The 12784-nt window shown below is 36.1% G+C and overlaps 1 protein-coding gene across 2 annotated transcripts in view; it reads left to right on the top strand.

Annotated features, from left to right (window-relative positions):
* The first annotated feature begins 5550 nt into the window (after nucleotides 1-5550).
* Nucleotides 5551-12784, top strand: part of LOC123872845 (rab9 effector protein with kelch motifs-like) — a 35508-nt gene continuing 28274 nt past the window's right edge. For both annotated transcript variants that reach the window (XR_006797555.1, XM_045917427.1), the window contains exon 1: nucleotides 5551-5805. The gene's annotated coding sequence lies outside the window, so the exon portion shown is untranslated. The remainder of the gene's footprint in view (nucleotides 5806-12784) is intronic.

Genomic DNA, 12784 nt, shown 5'->3' on the forward strand with positions numbered 1-12784 from the left:
GTAACACTGTTATGTGTGCAAGAGCAACTTTCGAATAAGCTTTGTATAATGTGTAAAATTACAGGCGTTTTAAAAAATTAATAAAACTTTGTAATAACACTATTTTTATTTATAATAGGTACTTAATTACTTAGTTAATAATTAGTTACCATTGTAACTACTTAGGTACTTATTACCTAAGTACCTTTTCTAAACAATTTCAAAATAATTTTGCAAATAGAAAGACGTAAAGACTAGTTACCTATTTATGGAAGTCATGAAATTATTCACCTCTGAGAGTATAAAAAAACTATTTTCACAACACGTTCATCGTTCTGTGAGTGTTCTACCACCACTGATACTTTTAAAATGATTGCTATGGGGTGCTAACAATTAGTAACAACCGAAGATCAATCGCTAGCTATTAATGTAGGTATAGCACTATTGCATAGATCTTTAATATGCTCGATATGGTCGACTGCACAACATCAAACGAACACGTTGGTACCTACTTATCGATTGTAATAACATTGACCAGATCACTGAATCTATGAGAAATCGGAATCACAGAGTTATAAAAATAATTAATAGAAATAGTATCAGCGAATCGCTGATCTTTAGTAACTCTGAATACAACGAAAACATAACCTTTCCTTTTGACTTTGCTGTTATAATCGGGTAAAAATAGGGTGGCGATAGCCTAGTGGTTAAGACGTCTGCCTCCCAGCTATTCGGGGTTACCGGTTGGGGGTTCGATCCCGTGTACGCACCCCTAACTTTTGTTTTTAGTTATTTGCGTTTTACACAGCAAAATATGGCGGCGAAGGAAAACATCCTGAGGAAAAACTTGTACGTCTTTGAGTTCTCCATAATATCAGAGGGCGGAGGGCTCAGAGCAGGCTTCGAGCTTCACGTCGTGAGCTTGAATAAATGAGGTTTGTAGGTATAATATACCGCGGTATATCTGCAAGTATTCTGATAAAACATTCAAAGCTACACACAGTACACAGACAGGCTTCTTCTGCTTGAGGCATGTTGGCTTTCGCCGGGATAACCAACTCGATATAAGATGTGAAGAACATGTGTAGCACAATTTAAGAAATAAATAGTTTTTCTTTTTTGCTATAATACTAGGTACCTACTACTCATGAGTAGGTTAGATAGTAGGTACAGTTCGTCAATTCTGTACTTGCTAGTACAGTTAAAACGACTGATTAGGTACATAGCTATATACTTAGTAGATATATTGTTCTACTAGTACGGGTAGATATACCACACCATAACAATTCTTAAATTATTGTATTTTCAATAAATTCGGCTAATTGAACTTACCGTAAGCAGGGACTTAACTGAACTGCGGCTTTTACATTCTGAACCCTACCCATCCTGAAGTGTCACAGCATTATGTCCGACCCAGATTTATTAATATTGATAGCAACCGATAACATCTGATACCCGACTGAAATGCCTAAATATTATATTATTATTTATCTAATCTTTGGCAACATTTCCGCTCCCAAATACCTAATAAGATACAATCATGAACGTATGATACAATAAATCATTGCCAATCTTGTCAGTTATTTTCATCCCACAAAAGGAAAACAGATTAAACAGGAGATTAAGTGCCATCCAGATATCCAGTGGTTCCTAAAGTTACTTTGCGAGCCAGATAGCGCTAGCAATTTCATGATTGGAATCTATCCGTTACTCGCTACATACATTTGATTTTTATTTGAATAAACTCAATGAAGTTTTGTAAATACATCTAGAAACTATTTCTGTCTGTAATTTGCCAGATTTTCGTAAAAATAACTAGTTTTATAGTTAAAAGATTTGTATTTAAATCTTTGAGCCCATGTAACTTTGAATCGAATGTGGTTCGCTTGGTCCAAGGATCGATTGGCTCGTAGCTCGTCGCGCCAGACAACAACATCGACCTTCAGAAAGAGATTTCGGCTTTGTAGAGCGTTGAGTCTGTTACTCATTCCTATGTGATGTTTTGTCGGTCTCAAAGACTGAGACAACGCTCTACAAAACCGCTTCCTCTTTCTAAAGGTCAATGTAAAACATTTCCTGCCGGGTACTGGGTAATGTGTGCTCTCACTTTGGGAGACCGTGGTACTCGAAATAAATCAGCGTGCACCGGAGTCGCTCTTCACATAGTAATTACGCGACAACTGCTCTAGGAGCATGGTTACAATAGTGCTGCAACAATCACAATCGGTTTCCATTATACTACTCTACCACCCTACTACACCTACCACTGATCAGACGACTATTTTTAGGATTCCGTACCCGAAGCATGCCAATGGGTCCCAGCTGTTACTACTTACTAAGCCTCAGCTGTCCGTCTGTCTATTATTTGCTGCTAATTACTTATAAAAATGCAGGAAATGCAAGATTTAAAGTTTTTTATTTCTTCAATAATAGTTAAGTGTAGTCTATGAGTGTAGTAGTGGCATAACCGGTAGCCATGGCAACGTATTTTCAAGATGGCGATTGCACGGATTTCCCGCGCTTTCCTCACTGGTCGCAACAAGCCGCAATATCGATCCGCTTGCGTTCAAAAACTGATATACACATTGTAGCGGATTGCCTTCGAATAGATAATTTTAATAAAAATCAATACTACTTATTTTCATAGTTTTCTTAGATAAACAAGAAAAGAAAATGGTTGTAAGTAATCACACTTCACACTAATATTAGTTTGTGTATGTGTGTGCGTGTGTGTATGTTGTTACTCTTTCACGCAAAAACTATTGGACGGATTTGGCTGATCCAGGATTAGCACATAGGTTACTTTTTATCCCGGAAAATCAAAGAGTTCCCACGGGATTTCGAAAAACGTAAATCCACGCGGACGAAGTCGCGGGCATCATCTAGTATTTTATAAAACGTTCAATGTAATAAAAATATTAATTTAAAATATCGCTGATTACGTTCACATTAAAAAAAATGGCTTATGTGTGTATTTAACTTACTAATAAAATATTAGTTAGGTATTTGAATGTATATTAGTATAATAGGTATTCAGTCTATTTTTTCTTATATCTTATATTTTGTTTTTTATTTCTAAGATTACCTTAGGGCTTAGTAGAGAGTGGTAGAGATAATTAATGAGCGATAAGGCCCTTTGTATCCCACTTGTGTCTGTGTTTTCTGTCCTTTTACTGTTATTTTGCTTCTTGTTTGGTGACAAATAAAAATACATCATAATAAAATCATCTGCTTATTTATACCGAACTAAACTTTTACACTTTTTTGCCGAATTTGGTTTTACTCTCATGACCTAGTCATTATATTTTAATATGTGAATAATTACCGAACTTAATTAATTATAGGTACTTAGTTACCTACGTAACTAATTTTCTTGCATCTAGTACTTAACTTATTTTTTTACACTTTCATGGAAAAATTGGAATGAAAAAATGAATTTCACAGTTCATTGGCCGCAATGACCTTAAAATATTGTGTAACGTTGTTTATTTATTTAGGGGCACATATTTTATGTTGACCTCGTTTGAGGACGTAGCGATCATAATATTAGCTGAAAAATATGAGGTTCCTACATCTAGAGTTTTACCTACTTTACGAAAATTTGTTTATGAAGAATTGAATTTTTAAAATACATACTTATAGAAAATTTTGATCCTAATAGGTAAGCAAGTAGGTACCTAGTACCTACCCTACCTACTTATTATAGGCTGCTGAAATATTTATATTAAGTACATAAGGTAATAATAAGTACATAATAACTATTATGTAGTTATTGCTAATGAATTGTAAAACATTAAAAAAAAACTTACGTAAGTAAGGAGTACCTAACTATGTAGGTACTTACCTAAATGTTATTATGCTAATAAGTAAATACCTAGAACCTACATAATCAAACCATTATTAAACAATTCGCGCTTACTGTTAACTTCCGTAAATTCCGTTATGTAAAACCGGAAGTTTAATTGTCAGTGCGTTAGTCATAATTTAGACACTTGCGGCCGTTGCGTAACATTTCTGGACGAATTCAGATTTTATATTCTAGACTACAGGCCCATGTTTAAAAATGGGTGGGTCATATGAACCACCAGGTGACGTATACAGGACGATATAAGAGCATAAAATAATAAGTTTCAGCACTATGCCGTCACTTGTAAGCTGTCCAACAGAGTGCTGGTGAGAATTGAAAAGTGCAGGTAGAGTGAGTACATTTTGGTCATATATTTTTGTACGGCATTTTTACCATCGATAGATCCATGAAAAATAATAAGAAAGCGCGCAGTGCCGTAAAAAAATGGTGCGCCACAAAGTCAGTAAATGTTTTGATTTTCTGACAATTTCCGGGGTAAATTTGGTCATTTAATTCTGTACGGCACTAGTTTCATACTGTTTCAATACAGCCTCTAATCCATTATTCCGCAACGCCGTACAAAAATCATGCGACAAGGGGAAAAAATTGAGGGTAGCAACCCCCTCTCTTTCCGTGGTCCGGGGGGTGAAACAGAGGATCTTCTGATTAAAATAGTATGATATTAGTAGTAGTAGTATGACAAACTGCAAACATAAACAACACACAATGCACAATCACACGCAAACACACAAACACACACACGCATACTCTACATATACACACATGCACACATACATATATACCACAAAATTCACGTAAGCGCACACGCACGAAAACCTATAGGCTTAATATTTACTAACAATAACATTACACTACATTACTAATATTTATTACTAGTGATACAGGATAAGAACTCGGTCTCTAAAAACTCATAACTCAATGTACGCACAAAGGAGTGACAGGCAGTTGGATTGCATGATACCTCACAACAATGCCGCGTGTACGTAACTACAATCACTACCTACCCTCCATTAAAATATATTATTAAGACTTTTTATTTTTATTGGTACACTATGTTTGATTATAACGCTGTTGTATTGGTACGGTTTTGCATGTCCGACCATCAGCGCACCATATTAACACATTTAAATTAAGTTCTTAGGAACGGGAGAAGTCAACCCACTGTAATACAGTGTTTACTAGCACAGGGGTTGTCAAACCTATTCGTATGTTCTTACTAACTTTCTAACATTGTATACCTACTGTTTATAAGGCACATCTACTAACAAATACTTAGTACATAGCAAAATATTGTAAAATAATATTTAGGATAACTATTTGTGCATTGAAATAGTTTAAGAACTAAGAATGAATAAATGATGATGATGATGATTTACTGACTTTGTGGCGCACCATTTTTTTACGGCACTGCGCGCTTTCTTATTATTTTTCATGGATCTATCGATGGTAAAAATGCCGTACAAAAATATATGACCAAAATGTACTCACTCTACCTGCACTTTTCAATTCTCACCAGCACTCTGTTGGACAGCTTACAAGTGACGGCATAGTGCTGAAACTTATTATTTTATGCTCTTATATCGTCCTGTATACGTCACCTGGTGGTTCATATGACCCACCCATTTTTAAACATGGGCCTGTAGTCTATTCCTTCATTATTCCGAGCCCAGACGCGCGGCGCCCGCCGCGGGGCAGCCGGCAGTGGGCGAACCGCGAACGGCGAAACTAGTGCGTCGTAGCCCGCTGCGTCAGGTGCACGTCTTTCGCTGCGTTCAAAGAAAATTCGGGAACCAAACAATGTGAAAGAAATGACTCATAAAAATAAAATTGCGTGCTCTGTTTGTAGTAAATATTAGTATTCGTTGGGTCTTTGACCCTCGTATAGGTTGGAAAACTGAAACATATAGTGATCGATTAGGATTATAATCAGATGGAATAACTGGGATGCTGTGGTACCGGTGAGTGCTTTGTTGATGTAGCGGCTCGTAACGTGCCTCTTGTGCTGTCGATGGAGCGCCGCGGAGACAAGTGCCGCAATTTCTGAGATATTCATTAGTGTTCCTTGAATTATTTATACAATGTTAATAGTGTTGTTGTTTGTATTATAGAGTCAATGACTATACATGTGTTTTTACATTAAGGTTAGGTACTAGTAAATATCTAATAGGTATGTTAGAGTTTTCATAATAGTTAAGTTGGACGAAATGTTAATTTGAAATACTTACGGGCATCTTATGGGTCTAATATCTTCATAAAGGTGAACGCACAGTTATGAGAGCCAAACGCGTCGAACGTGTCGAACGAAACGAATTTTTAGAATTCTGTACTTATATGAAATACTTACGAAGATTCGGACGGTTTGACGCGATTTCATATACTTACAGTATTCAAAAATTCGTTTCGTTCGACGCGTTCGGTTCGGATAAGTGTGCGTTCATGTTAAGAATCTATCTCGGTGTCACTTTTTTTTGTTTTTAGTGTTCTGTACATAAAAAGGAAAAAAGGAACCCTAAAAACGCAAAAAATAACACCAAAATAAATTTCTGTACCTAGTCCATGCGGACGAAGACGCGGGCATAAGCTAGTTTATTATATTTTAAAAAATATTGTAAACTAAAGGATGCCCGCAACTTCGTCCGCGTGGATTTAGGTTTTTAAAGATCCCGTGGGAACTGTTTGATTTTTCGGGATAAAAAGTTGGTTATGCCAATTACAGGGACGCAAGCTACTCGGTACCTTTCATACAAATCGGTTAAGCGGATGGGTTTTTGGGAATCCCGTGGGAACTCTTTGATTTTCCGGGATAAAAAGTAGCCTATGTCCGTTCCCGGGATATATGCTAACCCTGTACTAAATTTTGTCAGAATCGGTTAAACTGTTGGGCCTTGAAAAGGTAGCAGACAGACAGACAGACACACTTTTACATTTATAATACATATTAGTGATATAGATGGATTTTATTCTACAATAGCTAGTGGTAACTGGTAAGTGATGAATGACTATGCAATCGACGATGGAAGCGTGCTAACTTGGAAGGAGTACCTAGGTACTTAATAGCAGTTCTACTAAACCTATGCCCCTAATCGGTCTCTATGTGGCATCGTACCGGAACTCTAAACTGCCTGGCGGCGCGGCTGCTGGCAGGGTGTTAACGGCAGAAGTCTCCCACCAAACGACTCGACTGACTTTGACAGTGGGGTTTATCGACGCGACGCAATAAAATACTGTCTCGGAAGTGTGGCGCCCAACGTGGGACGTAACGTGATTATCACTCACAATATTGCCTCGTTACATCGTAACGAGCTAACGTCGTCATTCCAGAGTGAACTAGAGTGAGGGAGCTCCTAGGGGAACTCTCGGTTTGGTTCTGAATCGACGATATGTCAAATATTAGGCTATGGTGATGTAAAATCAAAGAAAAATGGGCTAAGGTCTATATTAAGGCTACCCGCGTCAAATGACGCCAGTGACGTCGATGCGCTAACGTCCTGTTAGAAGTTCCCTAACTGCCGTGAACCGTGGTTACGCCAAAAGCGATTATTTATACTTGTTAGCATGTAACATACACGAAAGGTACCATAAAATATCTACAGATTTAATTTTCAGCAATATGTTTTCCTTATAAGTAACTAGTAAGTACTAAGTATATTTGGTTACATACTCGTAGTTTTGAATTTCAGACGATAAGATCTTGATTTATTTTTTTTATTTTATTTATTTAATTAATTATTTAATTAGAACGGACCTTTTAAGTCCAATTACACTAATTAAATTAAATTACACAATCAAAATAAATTCAGAAAAAAAAAAAAATATAATAATAATAATAATAAAGTCAATAATCAAATATGTCAATTATAAATTCTCACAAAAGTGCAGGATCTGACCTATGAGGTCAGCCCATTTGTCAGCAAATATGTCACAGCGAGGGGACTCCTTCAGCAGGGCGTTCAGCGCTGCCAAAGTGCGCGGTATGGGAGACCTGGCGCGCGCGACCGTGCGACTAAACGGACTCACGAAAAACTTGCGGCGGCGGCGCAGGTAGCTGTAATCAGTGGGTGCATAAACGGAGCAGAGCTTGTTGTGCAGCTCAGAGCAGTCAATCACACCCCTAAGAATCTTGCAAATTGTACCAATTTGGTCGCACTCTCGTCGGGTTTTAAGCGAGTTGAAACCCAAGTGCCCTTGAAGAAATTTTGTGGGGTACATAAATGGGTAATACCCGTACAATCTCTTATATAAATACCTTAAAAAGGCTTTTTGGACCTTTTCAAGAAGCAGATGGAGTGACGAAAACAGAATGGAGTTCAACACCAATAAATGTTCGGCTATGACTTTTGGACGCAAGAGGTGTCCAGTTTACTTCCCGTATAATATGAACGGGGTTCAGTTGCCCAGACAAACTAATATAAAGGATCTAGGAGTAATATTTGACCATAAACTTACATTCCATGACCATATTTCTACACTCGCCTCCGAATCATTCAAACGGTTGGGATTTGTTTTGCGAAATACTCGAGATTTTCAAAATTGTCACACGATAAAACTAGTATTTGATGCTTTGGTTCGTGCCAAGCTAGAAACCAGCGCCTGTATTTGGAATCCATACGAAAGCACTTACATCTTGCTTCTACTACTACTACTAAGTATGATACTGTTTTGAAGTTTCCTCTAATATACAGAATATTTCTACGACGTTATTAATTAATAGAATGTAGTTGCCAGAGTCATTAGGCAATCAATATTATCTAGGCTTTTCCACTAGCTACCTATGTAGCTATGGGAAGTGCCTAGTACCTACCTATGTACTTACTTGTATCATAATTGAAATTTCTATATTAAAAAAGAAAGAATCTTTTGTATTCTTTCTTCTAAGTACGTTTTCTTAACTACATTGTTAAAGATTCTGAGCCTTGAATAGCCATACAAGATTAGTAATCAATCAAAAACAAAAGAAACCAAACACGTACTCGTAAGTAAAAAACATCCTCCTTTGGGCTTCGTCGCAGTCGGGTAATATTTCTCTCAAGGACAGGACCTGAAATATTTAACCAATATAACCAATACTTACGTAGTTTAATTTAATTTACAGCGTATACAACCTTCGGACCTTGAATTCTTCCGGAGAAATTATATAGGTGACCCAGGCGAGGACTGTAATGAGATTAACTAATGGATAGTAATGAATCGATGAGAGATTTGGCGCCCGACGTGGGACCTCCCACTCGTTCCGTCAATGTCAAGGACCACAGTTTACAGTAAAGTTGATAATATGATAATGATGGTGGTGAAGTAACTGAGTAGGTATCTGAAACTGAATATCGCTATTTATTAAACAATAGTTAGTTAGGTATTTTTAATGCGTTATTAGTTGCTGCGATATCTCTTGAATTGAAAATCAAAATCAGTTATTCAAAGTTACACTCTTAAGTTAATTTAAATATTTATTTATCAGTGTAGGCGCTGCGGGTAGAACACACAGAATCTGGATACAAACATACATACTTACATAGACGGCTAAAATCATTCTGAGTTTTTTACCCGTAGTCGGGTAAAAAACTCAGAATATTTTATAAAAACGTTCGGAATATTTTCATATGAAAATAAAAACGGGTCGTTTGAATACTTTTAGACGTAGTTTCGAGCTAGGGGACTGATATTTACCGAAAAAATTGAATGGAACAGAACAGGGGTGGATAATATTTAACATCAGTCACGCGTGGCTGCCCCTCAAAAACACCAAAAGGGAAAATATAAAGAACTAAAAGTACATGACGTACTACTTTAATACCTCCTGATTTTACATGTTTTACTTTAATCACAAGTATAACAATAGCATTGTGTGGGCGTAAGCGAAGTAATTATCTGATGCATGTTTTGTTCAGCTATAAATGGGGTAAGTTTGACATTTATATTGTGCTGTTTCATTATGTTGAAAATGCAGCCTTATACCTAATTTATAAACCAAAGCGGTGCCATTTCCGAGTTGGTACGACCATGACCATAGAAGAGCAATGAGATCATGAGATTGATAAAATCTGTAGTACTTACCTAATGCTTGAAAACCGTATTAGATACTTACTTGAGTAGTGTTTTTAAGGGGAATAAAAAGAAACGCACAAAAAACCAAAGGTCTAAGTTTCATGGGTTCGGTCGCAAAAAAATGTACATTAGTTTTTTTTTTGTTGTCCTGGTTTTATTTTTGTCATAGAATCAGTGCTGTTTTAGTTACGAATATATGTTCCATATTGATCTAAATATAACCTATCTGTAGTTTAAATAAAACCATGAAATCTCAGCTATCCTTACAAATTTGTATTTATTTTAGTTTTTTTCCGATTGGCAAAATTTTTGCTCCATACAAAAACAGTTTGTCCAACTACTAGACTATTATCGAAAACATGTCATTTTAACAAAACTTTTGTCCTAATGTTGCATTTGTAAGTTGGGTTCGAGTACTGATTACTTTTTCAACGTATTTACAAAAGGTTACCATTCTTTTATCAATAACCATAATTTTCTTCAACTTCTAAAATGTGTCCAATTTTTTGTGCGTGTGTAACGTCCTGAATGTAACGACATTAGAACGCCTATTTTTGCCATACTACATAAATAATTTGGTTGCTTTTGCCTTTCATTTATTGGCAACACTATTGAACAAGGCGCCAACATTCAGAAAATAAAAACGGCCATGTTTGTTAGGAGGAAAATTGTCAGTGTGTGTTGACGCGAGAATTGTCGCCAAAAATTGTTTTTCTTATGTTGAATTGCAGGGTGAGTATTGGACATTCTTTCGAACTCATAAATAAAGGTTAATAAAGCTTTGTTATCGCGTAAAACAATGAAACTACTTCTCTGTCCGTAATTATTCGCTGTACAGTGATATTTTGATTTGAGGCTATGTCGTTCGCTTTTTTCTGTCATGATTGTAACATATGTAACGAAATGTGTAACGTTACGGTCATGACCGATTGTAAGGCGGAGAGTACACTTCTTTAGAAATTCAATATTGACTTAATTTAATTTCTTAAGAAGGGTCTCTCCGTCACTCGCTTCATACAGACGTAGTTCCAATTTCATTTGAAAATATTAAGCAACCAAAGTCCATGACATACAGACATATTCTAGAAACTAATATCTATGTCTGTGGTTTTCCAGATTTCTGTTAATATATTCGGTTTCAAAGTTACGCGGTCTTAAAAATTCACATACAAATCTTTGAGCCCCTGTAATTTTAAAACTACATATTTTTAGAAAAATCTAAAACACCACAGACACTGATACATATTGGTTTCTAAAATATTTCTACAAAATTTCATGGACTTTGGTTGCTTAATATTCAAATGAAATTGGAACTACGATTGTATGGAGCAAGTGACGGAGAGAGCCCTGTTAATGATAACCGTAGGATTCTTTATGCCTGAAATACTTAGTACATACAGTTATTTATATCTATCGTGTTTGGTGTCCATCAAAAGTTTCTGGTTTGCTGGTCTGTTATTGGCTGGTAAAGTTAAAAAATATTAAATTAAAATTTTGCTTTAAAAAAATAATTTTTCGAATTATTAATTATATAGAATCTCTCTCTCTATCTAGCTCTTGTATTAATTCAGTTCGTCCAACTTTTATCGTCGTTTTGACCACAAAATTGCGAAGAGTGCAATTTATATTTCAGATGGCACCAATGACCAATGCCGAAAGGCAAAAGAAATATCGGGAAAAGTTGCGAACTCAAAATAAAAATCAAAAAAAAATAAGTGTCACCATTCTTAGCGGTATCACCTAATGTAAACTAGTGTATATAATGTTTAATGGGGTCTCTGCGAGTTGGCTTTGGCCCCTCGTACACCTACTAAAGGACCGGGACCCCAGGGTCGCGAAATCGTTATGCGATCTCAATAATAATATAATATTGTAAAAATAATATAATATTCTAATCATAATATTGTATGATTCTGAACTAAGCTTTAAGTTGATCATGAATGTATCATTGAGTCAGGTATGTAACGTTTGTTACGATGTCATGAATGCAACTATACATTTTTTTACGACCACACCCTCATATATTCGACGTACGTACCTAAATAACATAATTATATTATTGTGCTTCGTGCGAATATTATTGTATAGTCTCTACCAGAACAAGAAATTTTCTACATCTAAGATATTTGTATTTTGTACACTTAGATTAATAAAAATTGATCTCCGCTTCGTTGAGCGCAGCGAAGACCAATTCTTAGTCTAAGTTTGTACATTTATTTAATTACTCACATTCGGCAAAATAAATAAATCTTTTTAATTAAAAAATGACAATGTAGATACACCATATCCATACATACCTATTGACAATTAGCATCGCGTCGAGTCAGGTTTCATAGGACGATTGATTTATTTCCGCCATGGTTCGTCTCCCATCGAAGGCAGGTGGATTTCAATTTTCATCTGTCATGTATTGCAAATTGCCTCGATTGTGTTGAGGAATGGTGCGAATACTTTACGTTGTTATGGGGTCCCTTCAGCCTCGCCACAAAGTTGAATGGTACCCATCGTTTAGTTTGAAGAGGTTAGAACTAACACTGTCCTAGCTCCTAACATGCTCCTATTTATGGTTCACCTAATTGACAAAGTCTCTAAACTGGTAGCGTAGGTAGGTAATTTGATTTACATAATATAAAGAGCCATATGCTCTGAGTATCTCAACGTAATAGAATCAGAGCCGACATTATGTCAAAGAGTCGCAAATCTATCCCTCAGGATATCCTTATCTTCTAAATATATGAAAGGGTTTTATTTTTACTGTTTCTTTTTTATCAGAACAGCATTACAAATCAGCTGAGACGTTAGTTGATCTTATGTAACACTGTTTGTTATTTTTGAAAGGGTGGTACAAACGTACTTGAGAGGCAAGAAAATACGTCGTATGGTCGTAATATTACG

Source organism: Maniola jurtina, chromosome 15, assembly GCF_905333055.1.
Source record: "Maniola jurtina chromosome 15, ilManJurt1.1, whole genome shotgun sequence".
In the NCBI taxonomy this organism is placed as follows: domain Eukaryota; kingdom Metazoa; phylum Arthropoda; class Insecta; order Lepidoptera; family Nymphalidae; genus Maniola; species Maniola jurtina.